Source organism: Rhipicephalus microplus, chromosome 9, assembly GCF_043290135.1.
Source record: "Rhipicephalus microplus isolate Deutch F79 chromosome 9, USDA_Rmic, whole genome shotgun sequence".
Classification (NCBI taxonomy): domain Eukaryota; kingdom Metazoa; phylum Arthropoda; class Arachnida; order Ixodida; family Ixodidae; genus Rhipicephalus; species Rhipicephalus microplus.
This window is the reverse complement of record NC_134708.1, coordinates 46,514,071-46,536,996: the sequence shown is the minus strand read 5'-3', so window position 1 is coordinate 46,536,996 and position 22,926 is coordinate 46,514,071. Positions and strand designations below refer to the sequence as shown.

The window sequence follows — 22,926 nt, the reverse complement described above, 5'->3', positions numbered from 1 at the left end:
AAAGACAAAAATGCTCAAAGTGATCTTGAAACCCTTCTAAATATTATATTATCAAGTGGTTTGGCAGCAATAGGTGAAGCTTATTTGAATAAAAAGTTGATGAAAGCCCTTCTGTATGAAGATAGCCACCTTTCACTAAAAACTAAAGAGTGCCTTCATGGATGAGCAATCAGCCCTAAACCACGTATTGTGCGATTCTCGGCCAAAAAGCCATAAACTGCGGCAGTCATGCTCCACCATTTTGTCGATCGTGCACACCATGTATACTCCACATCTAAAGAGGGCAAACTTGATAAGTTGGACATGTGACGTGCCGAATGCTATGTCAGTGAAGTTTAAAAAAAAATGAGCTAAAGCTACCACAGCAGATTACTGTGTAACGGCACACTGTGTTCGGTAGAAATGTGCATGTTTAATGCCTTATAACAACCTTGACACTAAGCATAGCATTACATCTATTAGAGATCTGAAGGACTCTCGGGAAAGGTGCAATGTCTTCATGAAAAATTGTCGAAACAGTTTCAGGTATTCACATGAACTGCAGAGGTGGCATTCCATTAGCAAAGTTGCAAAAGTGTTTTCATATTAAGGAATCACTTAATATGATTGTTTTCACTAAGTAAGCACCAGGACAAATCCTTATTGCACAGTCATTGTTGAAAGTATCAGTACTGAGAATTAAAAGGAATATAGAAACCCTGCTGATACATAAGCTTTGACGCGAAATCACTTAATTATCGAATGAGCGAAGCGCTTGTTTCTTGTGTTCCTGTGTAAAAGTTGAGCACTTCCTACCAAGAAGAGAAGCAAACTGTTTCAAGAATTGCAATGTCGTGTGCTTCATTTGCATAAAACCATGGTTATTTGCATATGTTACCACGGTTAATGCACTGTACGGCACATCGTAGCATTATGACTCGAGTAGTAATCATTCTAGGCAAGACTAACAAGTGGGCATACTGGCATTGCATACTGGTCACAACCTTATTGACGTTATGACGACCCGCAGTAAAAATAACCGAAGAGTCACACGCTCCAGCTCAACGCGGATCACAAACACGGACAAAAGTAATCGCAACAAAAGTAGCCAATGCTGGTTGCAACGCTAAGACACACGGCGACGCTTGCTGTGGAAGTGCGCCCCTGGTTATTTTGACCGAGTGCATTCCAAGCTCTGCAGTCAGTGTTCAAAACACAGGCCACTGTTTCCAAGTTAAGCGTCATAAGGTAGTGCTGCAATAATGCATTACATACTTCCCAATTGCGATGACATACCAACGTTTTCGATATCACCCGCCTACACTTCTCGGGGATCGAAATACGAACTACATCGAACCACGTTCTAACGGCCCGAAGAGTTTGTAGAAGAAAGAAATAAGTAACATGCATAAGTTTGTTTGGAATCATGACAAAAGAAAATAAACGGCAGTACATCACCTGCGAATGTTCGCTGCCTGACGGTTAATACACACGTTTCATCGTGCCGTCCATCGTGCGCGTTTGACGTTCCGCGAAGGTACCAATCATACCACGAATCCACTCGTCACTGACGCCTCAGATGACACCTTCGCGAGTATGCTCAGCGAATCGGACGAATCTCCGCAGCGTCGAAGCCACATTGGCACTAAAATGACGGCGAACACAAGCTACTCAGGTGAGTTCGCAAAATGAAAGTGGCGCGTTCGTCTACCCAACGCCTCCTATGAAAAAATGCCTGCCGCATGAAAAAAAAAAAAAAAAAAACAGCTTCCGCACCTTTTTTTCCCTTCATTTTGAAAATGTTCTTGGTCGCTAGCGTCACTTGTGGCGGACGGTGCAACAATGCAACACTTTGCATTGCCTCTGAAATAGTGGTGAGCAGTTGTATTGTTTAAAACTGAAGGCAGGCCAACCATAGAGAAATAAAAAGGCCAACTCAGCTGGGAGCGCTAGCCATTCCTCAGAATTCTTTCTAGAGGAGGCGTTGGTCTACCACACGGATTGATTGATTTGTGGGGTTTAACGTCCCAAAACCACCAATATGATTATGAGAGACGCCGTAGTCGAGGGCTCCGGAAATTTCGACCACCTGGTGTTCTTTAAAGTGCACCCAAATCTGAGCACATCTACCACTACCACACGGAGCACTACCACATGAAGTCACAAACAAGAAGTAAAAAAAAAAAGACGCATTCCGTGCCATCTCGTGCCAGCACAATTAGGTTCGGTTTCGAATTCAAATTAGACACACCAATAAATTTCTCGTCCATTTTGCTTTTTAAAACCTAATAGAGATGGTTACTTATCGCGTGTATACGGCCATTATACACAAAGCGAGCGGTTGTATACGTTATGAGATAGAATATTGCGTCCAACAAATAGGCTGCCATTTTTTTTTTTTGAAAGCTTTCTTATTTTGTTTTAAAGGACTATTTGGGAAGCAAGTAGTCCAAATAGTATTTTTGGAAGCAAATAGAATCGATGGGGAATAGAATGGGCCGGTAACATTGCTTTTACATTTTGCCGGTAATATTATTGTCCGGCGGCGACAACGCACTTTCCAGCCATTTCAACATAATTAGGCAAAGCAAACGACTAACTTCAATTTTCGCGGAGCCCCCTCACGTGGTGTACCGCAGGGATAAAAACCTGAAGGACATTCTTGTCAGAGCAAAAACAAACCCCTCCAAAATTCAATCAGGGTGCCATCTCAGCAGAAAAGCTCGCTGCAAGGTATGCCCACAGATGGTCACAACACGTGAATCGAATTCTGCATAACTTTCAAATTCTGCATAACTGAAAGCCTTAATTGTCACTCCAGTAACGCAATATACATGCTACATTGCGACAACTGTGGGCAAGAATATATAGGCCAAACAGACACGTCATTTTTACTGTGGTTCAGTTATCACCGGTACCACGTACACCACTTCCCTGCTGAAGCTACCGTTGTCTAGACATCTGCACCTGCCAAACCACAGTTTTGAAAATATCAGCGTAACCCTTTTCGCAGTCCGGTTTCTCAGACAGGCGCGAACAGCGTGAGGCATATTTTATTTTCAAATGCTGAACTTTAGTAGCCGGCATCAACGAGCACTCCGGAAGACTCTCCTGCCTCCGGGAAGTAACCTAGGAGGAAATTGGGCAACAAAGATTCATAACTGGAGACCGTATGCTTGTTTTCTGACTGCCTCGTACGTGTACAGCGTCTTTTCTCCACGTGCACATACAAAGTGAAGTGCTAACGCTTGCCTACAACTTGAAGGCAAATGAAGGGAAACGAGCGAAGATGAAAGGTAAAGAGCCGACCGACCCATTAAGTGGACACTCTTCCCTTACGCGCGACGGCGCGGGCCCCTTCCGCCACCGCGGCGGCAATCTTGGGTGGCCCCACACACGTCGAGAACTGGCCAGCAAGGATGAGAACCAGATGTGGACTTACACCGACTTTTGGATGTGCACAACCTGGTTTTCTGCTCGGCCACACTTCTTAGTGCTCAGCGTTCACAGTTTTTTTTTCCCCACTCTCGCAAACCTCTTTCAAGGTGAGAGTGATGCGGCAGCAACCAAGTTTGAACGCCTACGTATCCTCTGACGAAGGGAGGACCCCTCCCGAATCTATGAGGAAATAAACATATTTACCCTTGTTAACAACACTCTTGTTGTGTTATACTTTATACCTTCACCAAGACAAACTGGCCGATTGAAATATATATATGTACATTGAATAAATATATATGAGGGTATACATTCTGTTCGCACTCCCATTTATAGTATTTTGAGTGAAAAATTAGAGGGAAAAACGGCTAAGAAGGAATGAAATGAAATGAAAAAACAAAGGAGGAAAAAAATCCAGAATGTTCCAGGGTCCACTGAGGGATGCGAGTGGCGTCGTCAGTGTGTACTTTTTTTCAGAAGCATTGCGTTCATTGTAGTTGGGTGGCGGTGCCTCTATTGTAAACGGGGCCTGGCTAAGGTGTTTGTTTTTCTTTTTTCCCCCCTTAGACCGTCACTAATCTAGGTGTCAACGGCATCCCGAGGCAACGAGAATGGCTGTTTAGATACGGGAATGGACGTTTAAAGTGAATACTATTTTGTTCTTAGAATTCACGTTTGGGCGCTTTTTGTTGTGTATGAGGCAGCTGTTCGACATGTCGGCCTTAAAACCATTGATTGGCGACTAAGAAAGATAGAAATAGACGACAGTTGTACATTAAAAAGGGTAGTTACACTGAAATATAGAAAGATATCTGCAATTGTCCGGTCCTCGTAGCCGTTACAGTGCCGCGAAATCTTGAAATGTCATGATTTCAATTATACACTTATATATACACACATACACATATACTATGCACATAACACAAAATGCATATATTATAAGGAAGAGCTTTATTCGAGACGAGCTCGAGCTGTCACACACTGATGATATCTACAGATGAGGAAATTATACAAATGATGATGACACGTCCATTTGATAAAGATGAGTCGATGACTGCACTCACACTGATTCCCCGTCACGCTGGAAGCGGCCTCCTGGCTGCGCAAGAGAGAATATTAGGAATTGCGTCGGGTATACAGTTTTAGTCGAGAAACATGCGCAATTTCTGTCCCATGGCAACGGTGGTCGGAGGGAGCGTTAAGTGGTGAGATACGGTAATTAAAGGGGGACGTTTGTTCAATCACCGCATAAGGTTCTATAAAACAACTGAGAAATTTTTCAGATAAGCCGGGCACACGCACGGGAGTCCACAGAAGAACTTCGTCTCCTGGGAAAAAGGTGACAGCACGGTGAGTTGAGTCGTAGCGAGACTTGCGAGCTTCCTGAGAGATGCTGGTGTTGATTCGGGCCGGATGACGGCAGTGCTCGAGGCGAAACAAAAATTGTGCAGATAAAGAGCCTGCTGAGATAGCAGGAGTCGAAAGGAAGGAGACGTCCAGAGTTACACTTGGAGAGCGGCCATGGACCAGAAAATAGGGAGAAAAGCCGGTGGTGCGTTGCGTAGCCATATTGTAGGCGAACGTTACGAATGGCAAAATGGCGTCTCAGTTCGTGTGGTCAGGGTTAACGTACATGACAATCATGTCTGAGAGGGTACGATGAAAGCGTTCCGTCAAGCCATTTGTTTGTGGATAATAAGCAGAAGTTGTTTTGTGGATGGTGTTGGCGGCGCGTAGAACCTCAGCAACACTAGAGGAAAGAAATATCTTGCCGCGGTCGCTGAGCAGAACACGTGGAGCTTCATGGCGCAAAAATATGTTACGCAGAAAAAAATCGGCTACTTCAGTGGCTGTACAATCATGCGGTGAGGGTGTTTCCGCGTAACAAGTGAGCTGGGCAACAGCCCTTACAATCCAACGATTTTCATTGGAGGTCACGGGAAGGGGGCCGTACAAGTCTATCCCGACGACTTTGAATGTGAAAGCGGGACAAGGAAGAGGTTGGAGAAAGCCAGAAGGAGCAGTAGTGGGTCGTTTCCGCCGTTGACATAAGGCACACGAAGAAACATATTTGGCAATGGCGGATGAGAGGCCAGGCCTGGTGAACCGACTGCGCATTTTGTCGTACGTTTTGTGATAGCCGAGATGCCCAGCAGCAGGATCATCGTGGAATGTCTCAAGAACCTGTCGTAGTAGACAACGTGGTATAATGGGGACCCATTTGTTTCCTTCACTGTGGTAAATATAGCGATGTAAAACACCATCGTGAAGCTTCAATTGTTTCAGTTGTCGGCGAAGTCGTGCATTCGGAGGAGTTAGTGTGCCTTCTAAGCGTGCTATTATAGAGCGGCAGTAAGGGTCAAGGCGTTGATGCGACACAAGGGTAAGAGGGCGGCCGGATCTTAGCCAACTGAGACCTGCAATGGTAATGCTGCGGTGGAAATTGGCGACGGTGGGCTATTACGGTTGGGTAGAGGGCAGCGAGAGAGAGAGCATCAGCATCTTGGTACTTCTTACCAGACCTGTAGACGACATCAAAGTTGCGCTCTTGTAAACGAAGCACCCAGCGGCCAAGACGGCCCGATAAGTTCTTTAGCGACGAAAGCCAGCACAATGCGTTGTGGTCGGTGACGACTGTGAAGTGGCGGCCGTGGAGGTATGGACGAAATTTTTGTACCGCCCATACAACAGCAAGGCACTCTTGTTCGGTTATTGTGTAATTTTTCTCGGCAGCACTCAAAGCACAACTGGCGTAAGCGATGACACGTTCGCGTGCGGTGTTGTCACGCTGCAGTAGAATGGCACCGAGACCATGACCACTGGCGTCAGTGTGAAGAATGGTGGGTGCACCTGGATCGAAGTGACATAGTACAGGGTCGGATGTCAGGGCTTGTTTCAACGCCAGGAAAGCCTTTTCACAGTCTTCGGACCAGACGAATGTCGTGTTACTTGCGAGTAGTTGATAGAGCGAAGAGGCAAGCCTTGCAAAATTGCGTATGAAGCACCGAAGTAGGATGCCAAGCTGAGGAAACTGCGCAAGCCTTTTTGACGCAACGGACGGGGAAACTCAAGGACGATGGCAAGCTTTTCAGGATCCGGTCGAATACCGTCTTTGCTGACACTAAGTGCCCTAGAACATTGATCGTCTTGCTTGCGAAGGTGCATTTTTTTCGTATTCAGCTGTAAACCAGTTTTTGCAGGGCAACCTAGGATTTCTTCGAGACGTTGCAGATGTTGCGAAAAGGTAGACAAAAACACTATGATGTCGTCAAGATAGCATAAACAGGTTTTTCACTTGAGGTCACGCAGTACGCTAGCGATAATACGTTCAAAGGTAGCAGGCGTGTTACAAAGTCCGAAAGGCGTTACGTGAAACTCATATAGCCCACTTGGGGTGGTAAAAGCCGTCTTCTCTTTGTCAGATTCGAACACTGGTATTTGCCAGTAGCCAGATCGCAGGTCAAGGCTGGAAAAATACTCAGCGCCATGCAACGAATCTAGTGCGTCATCGATTCATGGGAGAGGGTAAACATCTTCGCACGTTATTTTGTTCAATGCCCGGTAATCAACGTAAAAACGTACTGTTCTGCCTTTCTTTTGCACCAAAACAACTGGCGAAGACCATGGAGTCGAGGAAGGATGTATGGTATTCCGTCTAAGCATGTCTGAGATGTTTTCCTCGATTATCTTTCTTTCTGCAAGAGACACGCGGTATGGGCGTCGGTGAATAATTCGGGAGTCGTCAGTCTGAATTCGGTGAATCGTAGAAGTTGTCATACCAAGGACAGCAGAATGAACGTCAAACAAAGAGAGATGTCTGTTCAATAAATTCAGCAATTCTTGACTCTGGGCTGCTGTCAGATCAGGGCTTATCGTCACCGATAGAAGAGTGGGAGAGTTGAGTGGCGGCGTGCTTGGCTCTGGTAGGTCTTCTTGACTTGGAAGGGTAACAATTGCAATGAGATGCGGGTCAATAGCGCATGTGACTGTTGATCCACAGGGCAACAATAAAGGTTCAGGGGTCTGATTTAATGCAGTAATAAAAGCAGACCCTTCAGAAAAACGAACAAGGCTTGGAATGATCAGGATGCCTCGATGTACCGTGGGGCCATAAGGTAGTAAAAGCATGCCATCATCCACAATGTTGATGCATTCATTGCTAATTTATTTCATTTTATTTTCAATTCCAAAATGATAGGTCAAAGAACTGTTTGAACCCATAGCCAAAAGCTAGAATAGGGTCCAATGATGCGATACATAATTGCACAGTATCCAAACGATAGCACAAGGCAACAATAGCGCATGTAGCAAAACAATAGAACAAGGCATTAAACCAGGATACAAGGTGCTATACATTGCGGATATAGTAAAAAGGTTAGGCATTGTACAGACATATATATTCAGATACTCGAACTTGGATAAGATAACAGAACCATGTAATTTTTATACTCAAACAAAAGAAAGCAATAAGTATTAACAACTACGCAGTAAACTTTCACTGGACGTAGTGGTACTTATACACAAGGTTTGAACGATTTTGTTACTATTAAAGGGGTTACATAGACACATTAAGGATTGCAAGGAAGTGTTTTTTTTTATTTTCAGAGGAAAGTTAACAGCCGATTTTATATCCTGGAGCAATCTATTGCAGATTTTGGTACCGACGAACTGCAGGCGCCGTTCTCCATAGACGTTGTTCGTTGGAGGAAAATTAAAATTACCGGCAGCGGTATTCCTCGTAGGGCGGGATGAGGACCAAAGAATGGACGAACGAACAGGACGGTTATACCTTATAATATTATTAATGGCAATGGCTGTTCTCTGTTGACGCAAACTGTCCATCGGTAAAATTTATAGTTTACTAAACAGGGGTGCACTGGGATGATCGTGGCTTGAGTGCGTTATCATTAGCTACACAAACTCTGATGGTAAAGAATACGGAGAACAGAGAAGTTTTAATCAAGCTCCAAATACGCTACTCACAACTGAAATGTTATCCCAGAGCACCCTCTTGCTTGATTTACATAGCCTTAAGAAAGGCACAGGGCATCCAAGGGCCTTATACTAAAAGGGGGTTGAGGGGGTTCTGACACCCTTAAAAATTTTTTATTGGTTTAACTTTTTGAGTGATATTAAAGTATTTACACGGCTTCACACTGACCACTAGTTGCCAAAGTTGGCTTTTCTACACAAAAGCAACCCCGGAAAAAAATGCCCGAGTACAGCCCTGATGTGTACATTGCAACGTCCGGATCTCCACAACGCCGAAAAACATCTAGAACATCTGTATGGGCGCAGCGGATAGAGTTGTGGAAGGCGCGCTTTCTGCCTAGGGTAAGATGGCGGCGTGCAGTTTCACATGAGGGGCGCCTCACTCAAGCAACGATAGCTTTAACCATCTTGGTTACAGCCCCAGCCTCTTAGGATGTGCATTGGATTGGACCAATCTGGATTGCTGTATTTACTGACTATACTATTCATGATGTGGATTGGATTTGATGCGACCTGGATTTTTGCATTTACTATTGATTTGCATCTCCACAATTTGCAAACCTCCCTTATACATACTTTCAAAATCTACTCACATGTTCTGTGCCCCTTCCATTGACAATGACTGACAGCTTTGCAAGAATGCAGCTGTGCTTGTGATGGGCACATGCATTTTGATGATGACAATAAAACTTTATTCGTATCTAGAAAAGATGCAGGGGAGACACCACGCCACTCGTCTACTCCTACATAAAGACGCTTTATCTCTCTTGGCTCTGATGCTTGGAGCTCGACGAAAGTCTTCAGATGGAATAAAAACTGGGGGCAACGTTTAAAGTGGCGACATTTGAATATGTCCCGAGAAGAAGGAATCTGTTTGGTCACAACAGCTTCCTTAATTTCATTGATGAATCACAAATGCCAGCGGGTTACCTTCATTTACGCACTATTTTAAAGACAGAACTCTAAAAATAATCACAGATATATTAGTACTACCATCTCAGGAAAATGAAATGAGAAATTTAGATGAACTCGCCCAATGCTACCCTTGAAGTGCGAGCTACCGTTTCCCGTTGCATTGCCAATAATAATAATATTAAAAGTAATACTAAAAGACATGGCACAACCCGGCAAGCCTCTGCTAATGGCAGTCCTAACCTAACCAGAAGGCCTTCAAGCCGAGCTGAAATAATGGCCAAGACAAACATTCACAAATTACCGATGTGAGAAACGTTGTGGTTCGAAAATCAGATAGTAAGGTGTGTGATATGTAAAAACAACAGGCATCAAATTAGTGCATGTACCAACATGGAAGCTAAGGAACGCTTTAGTGAACGTGGAGGCCTATGCCCAGTGAAAATTTCCACAGTCTTTATGCTATGGGCTGCCACGATTGTGACAACCAGTACATCAATGAGATACGTGATTTCAAAAAAAAGAGTTAAACAACTCGAATATGACATGGGGGAAACAACGCGTGACCTCATATACCCTCTCGAAACATGTGGAATCTACAGGCCACTAAACTGACAGGACAAGCGCGCATGTTCTGGCAAAAAAAAAAAAAGCATGCATCCATGCCTGCACCTGGAATCCCTGCACATACAGACAACTACACATGCCCTGAACAGGAGTGATGGCACACTCATGTAGTGATACTGCCGAGGTATTCTGATGTGGAGCAATTTCGAAGTAGCAATATTTTCCATTTTGGAACTCTTTGGAGTAACAGAATTTTTCTATTTTTGAACACTTCGGAGCAGCCAAATTTTTACGTTATGGAGCAATCTGGAGCAGCAAACTTCACAACCTAGAGTAGAAACAAGTTGCATTTACATTCAAGGACATGAATAATTATTTTGGGGCTCTTGTGAAGAGCTGTGAGTATTTCGATTCATTTCAATCTAATGGAGCCAGTCATCTTAGGGGCAACTCCCTATTTTCAGCTCATGATGCAAAAATAATGACGTTATGCAGCTGAGCATTCTGGAAAAACTTGTTCAGTGATTATTTTCATAGCAAATGAACAGTATACTGGTTGAATAAAATTGTACTTCATGAAATAACATTCTTAATACACCTATTTGGTTATCAGTGGACATGGTAGAAAAACGCTGTGACGTACAATGTTAGAGACTTGCACAGATGACTTCAAGGATAAAGAAAGGTTCTTTACTATCACAACTGATTATACTGCCAGGTGTAACATGTCATTCAGCTGCATCATAATGCCAACCTCCTCTGGCACTCTCTGCGCTGAAACGACATGATTGAACTAACTTCGGTTTGCCGAGGTGTTTTATGTGAATAAGGCGTTCTGTATAAACTTCGAAAACTCCCCACAGTGTCCTCTATAAAGCGGAGCAAAAAAAAAAAAAAAACAACACAGAGTACCTTATGCATACACCTAAGACACTCGAAAGCAAGAGCCATTTTTGTTGTCAATTACACGGACATTTCATTACTGTTTTTTTTTTTTCTGTCGCCAAGCGCGTAGGCAGGACTTTTTCTGGGGGGGGGGGTCACTTTGATCTGATGAGGGGGCCGCCCTGGGAAATTATCATTTCGCAGTATATATGCTGTGGAAAAAAATTCATAGAAGGGGGGGGGGGGGCACGAACTCGATGTGCCCCCCTATCTACGCAAGTAGTCATTGCTGTCGTGTTATACGTACTGTCCCAATCAATAACATCCTCCCCCCCACATCGTATGCTTTATACATGGGTAAAAGTGCTCGAGCACGGACAACACACGCGGCTAAAGCAGAGATAAAAAGAGCTGTCCTATCTCCTTTGCACGGAGGGCGGATGCGCTAATATCACCCTACATGCCAAGCCTGTCATTGACTGTGACTCAAGTAGAGGAACTCGCCGCTCTACTTCAAGGACCGGGAAGGAACTAGTATAGGAATGCGGGGGGGGGGGGGGGGGGATGGGTGTTATGAAGTTTGACTGAGGTTGTGATCACTGGCATGCACGCTATTGCAGCAGCCATTAAAGATGGCTGGTGCACCCTTCTACCTTGTACTCTAAGCGAACAGAGTGTGCGAAAAGTGCATCACTTTCTAGAGCGATCCTATAAAAAAAGTACCCACTGTATATGTGTGTGATCACCTTAAATCATTTTGGTGCTTGTTTTAAAAACCTTCCTCTGGAGCAGGAGTATGGCCACAAGTGTGGGTTCGGACTTAGCGAGCCACACAGCCGTGTTTGGTCGCCTCGCATGCTCTAGCGCACCGCTGCACATGTGCGTTTGGGCAGCAAAGAAGCTGAGTGGAGACTTTGCTCAACTTCACTTAGCTTCTCCAACCTGAACTGTTTCCGAAGTCAAGAAGCGTGGCACCGACCCACTGGGACAATGTGTTACCGTGCTTTGCCAGCGAAATCCCACAGACCAATGTAGCGACCAGAATCGTGGATAAGTCCAAACCGTTCTATGGTATTAAAACTGAGGTGCCCGGCATGAAATCTTTTGGAAGTCAGAAGAAATAGCACTACTAAATTTTTGTAAAGTAGCAAAACTCAAATAAAAATTCTAAAAGTATAAACACATACCACTAACTGTAATTAATGCAATCCATCTTCATACAAAAAACCAGCGTCTTCCAAAAACTCTCTTACACGACCTTACTATGTGATTTCAAAGGATAGGGAAGATTGCGTTGTTAAAATTCCACTCCTGGCCAGAAAGAGAAATTTCAAGGTCTTTTTGTTTGGCCGACACCCCATTGATTGAATTAACAGACAAGAAAGTTCTAGTTATGATTTGAAATGTGAAGAAAGTAAATTAAGAAGAAAAAGATGAAATGCCGAGAAAAACGTGCTTTATAAGAAAGGCCACACTTCTGAGTGAATGCAGCAGGACAGATGTGGCGCTCAAAGGGACGCTTGCCCAGGGGAACACGAATTCTTGTGTGTTGTACTTGCTCACACAGGCGCTCTGCTGGTCGGAATGCAGTCTTCAGTGAACGGTACTGCTCCAGCAATGCCAAGGACAGGAAAACTGAAAAGCCAAGAAAATACAGTTAGGCAATGCAAACCACGTGTTATACTCTACACATGAAATCAGACTGCAGCACCAAGCAATCGACAGCTGCTACACCAGTAATTGAAGTACAACCTTGGTCCTCGCGTTAGTGCAGTGGCAGTAGAATGTGCCGACAACACTACATTCCTTTTACAAGTTCCCAACATTCTCTGCATAAATACTATGCTTACATATAAAAAAAGCCTGCCGCCAATATATAAAGGCCTGACTAGGTTGTGATTCAGACGCACCATACTTAGTGAACCCAAATTTATTATTATATGTGGCATCAGATTAGGCACTAGACCATCAAGCTAATTATCATACTTGAATGTACCTAGTAGTACCTAAACCATGATACACATAAGAAGCATCACTTCAATACATGAAGCGTATGGAATAAAGTGTGAGTGAAAAATAATCTGAAAAGAAAATTGGATATGCGATAAGGAGAAAAATATTTACAATGCTGATACCAGCATGACAAGTTGTGATGATAAAAAAATACAAGACTACTTTTGTGTATATTATTGCGATGGCAATTATATGGACACTCTCGGCTGGATTTTGCCGCCGGCATCGATGTGATGCACCTTATATGCATACGTATCTATATATATAAAAACCCGAGAAAGAAAAAAATCCATAAAAAAACACTCCGGCGCGTAGAATCGAACGTGGGACCTCTGCATCGTGATAGCGAGGCGTTAACCACGGAGCCACCCCGGAGAGAGAACGTTATTCACTGTTCAGACGGCGTCATTTATATCTACCACTTACCGCTGCTGTGTTTTCGACATTACCAGAAAGATGGCGCAATGAGCGCACGTCGCCACATCGCGTAGTGGCGCCCGCTCTAATCTCCTACACGTACTTTGCCCGGCTTAGAGAAGGGGAGCAACACTCCCTCGCATGCCCTTATCTCGCAGTGGTGAGGAGGGGAGGATCGTACGCCTTGGCGGGCCTCCGACATTACGTGGAACGATTCTGCTGTAGTTACCAGGCGCACAAAAGCCACTGCAATCAATGCAACCTCCGTCTGTAAAAAGCGCCTGCTTTTCACACTGAACGAAGTAACAAATGACACCCTTATTTACGTGCATCCGTACCTGTGAATATGTTTCATGCGTAATTATTGCACGAAAAATGCGGGGCACGTTTCGGTCTGCTTTCCATTCTGCGTGTGACCTTTCAAATCGTTGCAATCGCGTTTATTGCTTCGCCTTTGAAGGAAAGCTATGACTTTTTAGTTATTCTATATGGTTTATCCCTGCAACAAAGAAATGTTCCATTTGACTGAAAAATGGCAAACAGGGCACCAATACAAAAAGACTGCAAATAAGTACAAGTATGTTGGTAAAGACCAATCTTTTGAGAAATGCTTGAGCACAGCATTTATTCATGCCTTACAAAACTGTTTTAAAATAACTATTTCTTACAAACATTTCAACAAGATTTTTGAGCAGAGTTTTCATGTATAATGCAATTACATTCATAGATGACATAAATATATGCTTAAGAAAAGATACAGAAAGTGAAGCTGTTTTGCTTTATTTTGTAGTGCCATATAATTTAGTTTTCAAGTTATCATTCCTGGGAATTTCAGAGCTCCTATAATGGCCGGAGGACTGTTTGACAAACTGCCAACAATGGGTCATTATATATGGCATGGCCCCATCATCTGCAAATGTGCCACCTGTTATATCCTGGGGCTTGGTTGTGGGTTCACAGCAGTTTTAGATTTTCATAAACGATTTTCCAAATGGCCTTACATCTGCTGTGAGAGGCTATGCTGATGACTGTATCATATTCCTACGTGGTTTCCGCTCACGGTAACGGAGCATAGTTGGACATACCCTGAAATGCACCTCGGACGAGAAGTGAAGAAGTTGACATTGTGTGTGAGCTGTGCTGTGATTACGCACTGACTGCTGTTATTTCCCCATAGCATATTGAAGGAAGTGGGGGTGCTCTCTTTTGATGATGGAGCTGCACAGTGGACACCTCTATAAGTCTACTAACATGGCTCTGGGTGAAAACAGGCCCTCGCCACCTAACTCTGCAACTCCGATGACAGCAGCCCGGTCTGTTGCCTTAACGCGACATCGTGATCCCGGTAGCCTTCCTGGAGAGAACATGAATGTGGACAAGTGGCTCAGTATGTACGAGCATTTCAGCAAGCAGTATAGCCGGGCTCCAACCGTCATGCTCGCAAATGTCTTATTCTATCTCAACAAGACTCGTTGCGTCTGGTTTGAGAGCCACGAGCACGAAGTCACAAGCTGGAAAATGTTTACACAACTCTGCTACCTTTTTGGAAACTCATTTGGGCAATAGCTTAATGCTCAAAACAACTGGCCGTACATACACAAACGTCCACCGAGCCTTACTTGACCTACAGTCAAGACGTGTTAGCCTTGTGCCAAAAGGTTGATGCCAAAAGAGCCGAGGCTGACAGGGTCTCACTTGTTTTGAAAGGTATCGCCAATGATGCGTTAAACCTGCCAGTCTTTACAAATGTAATGACTGTTGACTGCATACATGATGAAAGAGTTCCGTTGTCTCGTGCAGGCAAAGAGACGACGCATTTTGCACCAGTTCCACCGCCTACCCAAACAGCTGCAACTTCATCTAGCGAAGCCCCCTGTTGTCAGCCGTCTACAACTGAAGACATGATGCGCATCCTCCAACATGAACTCAAAGCCACACACCCGACTGTTAACAAACTGATCATGTTCGAAACCTCAACGCCAGCTGCCTCCTTGATCTAGGCTGTTGTCCGCCAGGAATTTGCTAACCCAGGTCTCTTGTCCATTGTATGCGCCCTGAACAATACTGATGCCTCAATAGCTTCCATAGATACGACATGCTGTTATTTGTACTCCCTTCGAACCAGAAACCCGTCTAAGTGGCGAACACCTGATCATAAGCCAATCTGCTTCCGCTGTGGTCGCGTGGGACATGTTGCTCATCACTATCGTAGCCAGTGGCTATCCACACCTTAAGGCCTGTGTCCGACTTACAGTAACCCATTCCGTCCAACGAACAACCATTATCCGTCCTGCAATGAGTACCCGATCAGCACCAGGTCTCCATTTACCACCCCTGAGGACTACGGCCGCACTTTTTCATTGTCACCCTCTCAAAGTCGCCCTTCCCGTTGACTCATGCATCATCGCTCTCCCTCACCGTTGTTGAACAGCCACATGTACCTGGCTGTGCAGCTGCTGCAGATGAAGCTGCCCTGTCGACATTAACCAAAAATCCTCTGCTGCCCTTACGCCTGAACAAGAACACACTTGCAATACATCTTGATGGCACATCTGCTGAATCTTCCATTGATATGGGTGCACATGTCTCTTACTAACAAGCTCCTTCCACTTGATACACCTCTACCCACTTAAAGAAAACAAGCAGGCCACTCACTTTTTATGGTTTCTTGTTTTCATGACGAGACAGGTGGCTTATCAGGCGGGATTTCCTCGAAAATGATGCATTGCAGTAGTTACATGAAAAAGGGCGCTCTCCAGTGTGAGTGCGCACGTGCTCCTTGAGGGTCGCTCTACATGAAAAAGACGCACTGCAGTGGTCACAGGAATAAGGGCGCTCTCCTGTGTGGGTGTGCACGTGGTACTTGAGGCTCGATATCCTTGAAAAACATGCATTGCAGTGGTGACAGGAGAAAGGGCGCTCGCCTGTGTGGGTGCGCACATGACACTTGAGGTTCGAGCTACATGAAAAAGACGCACTGCAGTGCTCACAGGAATAAGGACGCTCTCCTGTGTGGGTGCGCATATGGTTCACGAGGCCAGTTTTCGTTGAGAAAGATGCACTGCATTGGTCACAGGAAAAGGGACGCTCTCCTGTGTGTGTACGAATGTGGTTATCAAGATGCCTGCGTTCAGGGAATGCAGCTGGACACAAGTGGCACCGGAAGGGCCGTTCGCCGGTGTGTTTGCGAAGGTGTCTTCGCATGACTCCTCTGCTTTTGGTAACATAGGTGCACTGTCGGCAGGAGTACAGTCCACCTTCTTTGGACATGAGTGAATGGTCCTGCTCATGGGATGCTGCACAAGAGATCATGCAAAGAGAACAGAAAGAGCATTGAAAACCATATTACCTACATTGTCTGCAAGTGAACTACAGTACCAGGTAATAAAAGAATGTTGCAGCACTTGTAAATAAAGTACAAAATTATGTTTGCCTGTTCAAACTGTATGTTAGTGCAGATGTAACTGTGCGATGACATGACACGTTTTACAACAGTTCCCACCTATCTGTAAGTAAATTCTCCACCTAATATACGGTAAAACCTACAAATACACAAGGGCTCGATTTAGATGCAATTACAATACTATGCCTAAACAGCCAAATGTCTTAATTATATGCCATAACATTAAGCAGCATTACATTGAATGTACTTATTATACTTCAATGTGATGCTCCACAGCAACAGAATATGTTCAAATTTTAACACATGAAGCATAAGGAGTAAGATATTAAAATCGTTGGCAAGGAGCCGAGTGGCATCACAGCTTTTCGTGGTCAACTGATGTGGCACTTATGTAGATGGTACAGGACATTGGTAATTTATGAGCACAATAGCACTGTTTATACGCTTTCCATTACTGTCCCCATTGTGATTGAATGAAAGTACAATTCACCATAGAATACAAAGTCAGGTATCCACCACATAACGTTTCATACTTACATAATTACACAAACTTGTCACTACATATCCAACTTTATCAATTTTTAACAATATACACTCAACTTCGACAATCTCTATACATTGATTCATGCTTAGAAGACCACTTTCCGATGCCAAAATGGTCACATGAAACAAAGCACTGAGCTCAACACACTATAAATGTGCTTTAGGCATCACCTGAGACAAAACGAAAAATGAGAAATGAATGATCAAAGCAAGACGATAGTTATAGCGCGAGAATAAAACGACCCCACAGAGACAAGAAGGACACGAAGGACACCTTGTCTCTGTGTCGTCGTTTTATACTCCCACTATAACTATCGTCATGCCGTACAAACTAGCAAGAATTCAACATCAAAGCAAGAATTCACTTATTTCAAGAAACCTCTAAAGGCCCTCAAAAAAAAAAATGTATTACATAAGACAGTGGGAAAAAAGAAATATATATACAATGCAACAGATACACATCAAGCATAAAAAAATTGCAAACAAAACAACACTTGCTTAAGCATATAGAAAATGACAACACCAAACCACAACACATTGGAAATATTGAAAAAATATTTGTAAATACAATACAATATGACAGAATAACATAATAATAGAGCACAATATAAAAAAAATGAAAATGAAACTTGGTTATAATTTTTGTCATTAATTATTGAAATGTTGCTTTTTATTGCAATGCTTCAAGGCAGCTGGTTCCATTTTTTCATCGTTTTTGAAATGAACAAATCAGCAAAAGATGAGGTACGGCATGTGATACATGGCTAGAGGTTACTGAAAGAAGTCATCATGAAGCAATGGATAATGATAGTATGTATGCAAAAGAGATAAAGGAGCAAGCTTACAATAATGGGATAGGTTATCAACACTCGCATGAGATTTTAGGGCCGTGATAAGGTGAAAGGAAAATAGTCAGAGAAAATTAGCGTAACCAGCAGACTTATGCAGAGATTCTATGTTATCAATTACATTACGCTGGTTACAAATCCCATAAGACTGAAGCCTTGCCAATTTTAGGGCACGTTCGGTTAACATATGAAAGTTTTTGCACATGTGTAGGAGCATGACACAGATTACGCTTCAGCATCCCATGGCAGCATTTAGTAGCTGCAAAAATGTAATCGACATGACAGTTCCAGGAAAGGTTGGTTCATAGGTGTAGTCCTACATATCTGTACAACGTGACTTACTTTTTGTGTGCAAATGAATGTGCATCTGGTTGGGATGTGGCTGGAATTTCTTGTAAAGGAGACGAGGTTAATCTTGCAGTGATTTAGCCTGATAGGCAATGATAAACACCATTAAGTGGTCAGATTATAAGGATTGCTGTTGCTCGTCACTTTGGCGGCACGATATACTATGATGTCGTGAGCGAACAATATAATAAAAATGATGAAACATTTGGTGGCAGAAAAGAACATAGAAACATTTAATCAAACATAAATGATTATTACTTAGCATGAGACACTGTGAAAGAAATAAAGTTTGATTGTCAATATTATTAGAATATATTGTTGAGCACTAGTCGGAGAGAGACGCACAAGGGTTTTATAAAGAAAAGTAATGATGAGGTAACACCACACTGCTGCTATATTACTATTATTTGTATATTGCAGAATAATGTCAAAGTGCCAATAACAAGCATGGAACATTGCAGTTACTTATTCATGAAACTGTTTCTCATAGTGTATATAGTTGAGTAAAGATGTGCTTTAATAACTATTTAGACTGAAGCTGTGCTTCGTGAGGAAGGCACAATTTCGTTACACCATAGCTTTCGACACATACATCTTAATAGAATAATTAAAGTCTTCCCAATTTCATTTGAATAACAACGCAGAAGCTGCGTGGCGAGTTTCCCTCGTTTCAATGCAACCAGTCCTTAGCAGTCCACAAACATTTTAACATCACCGTCACATTCTCATGTTCATAATGCATTAAGCTCCAACATAAGTGTAAAATGGTGCATAGATTCTACGAAGGGGCAGGTGCACTCCATTCCTGTCAATATCCAAAGTATGCAACTTTGCTTCTTCATTGAAGAGATAAACACATCTGCAACAGTCCACAGAACACTGTTTAGCCAGCACAAACATTGCAGAACACTGAAACTTACTTTTACTATTAGCACAAACCAGTCTTGATTGTTAGAAATATTTTAATTACTGTTATGGCCATACCTGAATGACTACTTTATCAGTAATTTGTCAGGTGAAATAATATATACTTTTGAAAAAAAAAAGAAAGAAACAAGTTCTGCACATAGGGTGATTCAATTTAGAGCAGTTGAAGATGAAAATAAAAAATGAATTTAAAGAGAAAGTTTCAGTTTCAGCACAAGGCCGAAGCAATACATGCAATATGATGATTAGTGGAGTTTTGTGGCGCAAGGGCCATGGGTGGCCGAAGAGCGCCATGTCTTTTGTGTGATGTAAGCCATGACCAATTATTGCGATGACCGGGTGTATTACAGCTGTATAGAGGCCTAAAAACATGTGCTGTATAGAGGTGTGCATAAACTATAAAATTATGACAGTGATACACGATGTGATGTATGGGTATGAAATGAATTACAAATGACCATGGTTTCTGCAAGTGAGTGATTATAAAGCAGCGTGAGTGTCTCCTGAATGCCTTTAAAACCAAAAACGAGAGGATGGTGCTTCTCAGAGTAGCTACTGCAGCAACAACCTCTGTGGAGAGGTTATGCTATGGATTTCCTTTAGATATTATGATGTGATGCGACAATATGATGTGAAAGCAAGAATTATATCTAAAAAACGCAAAAAATGACATATATTTAAGAAGCATTTTTTTTACCAGTGAACATCTGAGGATGAAGTCAGTATGAGCTGCGGTAAGCTAACAGTAAGTTGACCGTTGTGGCAAAAAAACGCTGCCCTGGAGAGTGTGCGTCATGCTTTGACGTAGAAAATCGGTGTGGGGGGCCGATTTAGTATTTCAAGGTGCGCGGGAATCATCATGATGGTGATCGCGGTAAAACTATGAGCGCGCCTATGCGCGTGCTCGTGCGCGTACCATGTGAAAAAGCTCCCGAGCCACGGGGACAGCTCAGCTAACCCCAGAGAGCAGAGCGCAAGGACAAGTTCGGGCCACGCCCCGGCTGCTCGTTCTGACCCTCCGTGTCCGGGCCTCGTCTCGGCGTTGAAGTCCTCGGGTGCGTCCTGGACTGGGCATCGCCCCACCTCACCCCCACATTGGTCTGAAGCAACGTTCGTCACGGCCAGCTGCTGTTCTGGTCTCGGAGCGAGACGCTGTCCCAGGTCTGTTCGCGGCGGTCGGCGGTTCGCTGTTCTCGGTGATGTACAGGCAAGCCCAGTCGTTGACCACCGTACTGGGATGCCCCTGGCGGTTATCTTCTAGACCGGGCCCCGCCTTGGTGCGAGCTCCGCAAGCACAAGGCACACCGCCTCCTGACTACCAAAGAGCTCAAAGTCAAGCGCAACGTTCACGCCCCAAGAGTAGAATGTGAGTGGACGAACAAGAACATTAACTCCCTTTCGCGTAGGACCGTGAACGCGTGTATATATGTGTGAGTTTATGTTGTGTGTATCCATTTGTCCGTCTTCGTGTATATAAAAGTCTCTCGTTGTCCTCGAACGTCCTCTGTCCTCATCTGGCTAACCTGTGCCCACAGTTGCCCACAAATTTTGGCGAGCCTGCCAAGATAGATCGGCCTTACCTTCTTGCCGAGAGCCAGACGGGCGGGACGTTCGAGGACGAGAGACTTTGACGAGAAAAGGTGTGAATGTATACTGTGTGTATACCCTGTTCTTAGTCTCGTGAGTGTAACTTCTCAGTGGCATGATTTCAACAATGGAAGCTAATTACCAAGATACAACTTGATGACATTTAGTTTGTTCTGTGTGTATCTATCCCAGGTGTTCTGCCAACAAGCCTTGAGCTTTCATTTAAAGAAAGGTCTCAAATCACAAGCACAGAGGCGGGTATATATCAATTGGCAGCGCTTTCGTGGATGGATGTAGCTAGCTGGTCCACCATTACGTTACGATAGATCTCGCGGTACCAGGGCAGCATGAGATGCTTTTTGGATTTAAAGACTCTGTATAATATTCAATACAGCAAGACAAGGACAGACTTTATGTGTTTTTTAAGAGTTGGCAGATCTTTTACCATGCTTAGAAAATCTGTGTAAGTTACTGCTTTCTGTAGTTTTAAATGTTCAGTGTGTTGAATGGTAGAAAATATAGAAAAAGCTTCTGCAGTGGAAATGCTTGTATCGGGATACATAATGCCGGCCTCCGAACAAGATGGACCGACTGCTGCGTATGACACAGAAGAGAAAGACTTTGAAGTGTCTGTAAAGAACTAAGGATGTGTACTTGTGTTGCAGTTCCAGGAAGTATGTGCAGATATGTGGAATGGGCACGTGCTTCGTGACCTCCACGAAAGACACATCGCAATGTATAGTCGGCCACTGCCATGGCGACAGGTATGCTGCAGGAACCACCAAACAGTGTTCACGTGGCACACTTGTTTCCTCGGCTAGGCCTCCAACACAAAGCGAGTAGGGCTTTCGAAATAAGGGATGGTTTTCAAATACCACAAACTGGACATATCATTCATTGTGATGCATGATGGGTGCATTTTGTCTGCGTCCACTTTCAGACAGTTATCAAAAGAAATGTATCATTGCTGCAGTTGAAGCAACAACTTGTTTGATCATACGTACAGGCTTTCCATAAGACTGGTTCGAAAAGCACTCGTAGAAAGATGAATGCCCAAACGGTGGATAGGGTGAAGCATTTTCAAGACGCTTGTCGCTGCAGATTGATAGATTATCGTCCCATGTTCAAGGTGTATGCATATAAAACTTCTTTAAATATTCATCTGGTATTTACTGCCCCATGATGTCCGGGACAGAAGCTTGAGTATATTTATAGCCTTAGGCACTTGTTCATGAGTGTTTTTATATGTGTTACGAGTGATAGTTTCCTGTCTAATATTACGCCTAAAATTGCGAGTTCAGTTTTTACAGTTAACAGCTGACCATGCAGGTCTATGTCGGGGTCAGGATGGAGGTATCTCTTTCTTGAAAATTAAAGACGTGATTTTCATCGGATCAAGGGTGAATCCATTCTCGTCTGCCCAATCGGTGACTATTCAAACCAAGTTGAACTTGCCGCTCACACATTGCGATTGTAGGACTTAAAACCAATTTCCATGTCGTCGACATATGTGCAGTGAAACATAATGAGTGCAATGTAGGAATGTAAAGTATTCATTTTTCTAATAAAACGTGAGCAACTCAAGACTGTACTTTGCGGAACTCCACTCCCCTGGACAAATGTTCGTGACATTACCCACCCGGACACTAAAAGTGCGGTTTTAGAAATAAATTTTGATTATGGTAAGCATGTCTCACACCTAAGTGTGGGAGATCTCGCAGTATGTCACAGCGCCATGTCATGTCATGCCCCTTCTTCTAAGAATACTGCAAGCAAAAATTGTTTGTGAGCAAAAGCATCGTGGATTTGTGCCTCGGTGCATAGCAAATGGTCAGCAGTGGATCTACCCTCACGAAATCCACACTGGTATAAGTCCACTCGTTTGTTTCCAGAAAATATATTAGTCCGTAGTTAATCATCTTTTCAAAAAGCTTACAATGGCAACTTGTTAGTCTGATCGGCCATTACCTTCCAATGAGGTACAGATCCTTGCCGTTTTTCAAAATTCGAATGACATTAACCTCTTTCTAAAAAAATAGGGATCTCACTGGAGAACCATATAAAATC

The 22,926-nt window shown here is 43.6% G+C and overlaps 1 protein-coding gene across 12 annotated transcripts in view; it reads right to left on the bottom strand.

Moving 5' to 3' along the window:
• The window catches only part of LOC142771727 (uncharacterized), a 189,086-nt gene that overhangs the window by 81,093 nt on the left and 85,067 nt on the right, over positions 1-22,926 (bottom strand). For 2 of the 12 annotated variants that reach the window (XM_075873549.1, XM_075873548.1), the window contains exon 1: positions 1,438-1,733. The exons of 8 other annotated variants lie outside the window; for them this stretch is intronic. The gene's annotated coding sequence lies outside the window, so the exon portion shown is untranslated. Of the gene's footprint in view, positions 1-1,437; positions 1,734-1,755; positions 2,245-22,926 lie in introns of those variants that run through there. 2 more of the 12 variants (XM_075873550.1, XM_075873551.1) reach the window with 2 other exon arrangements.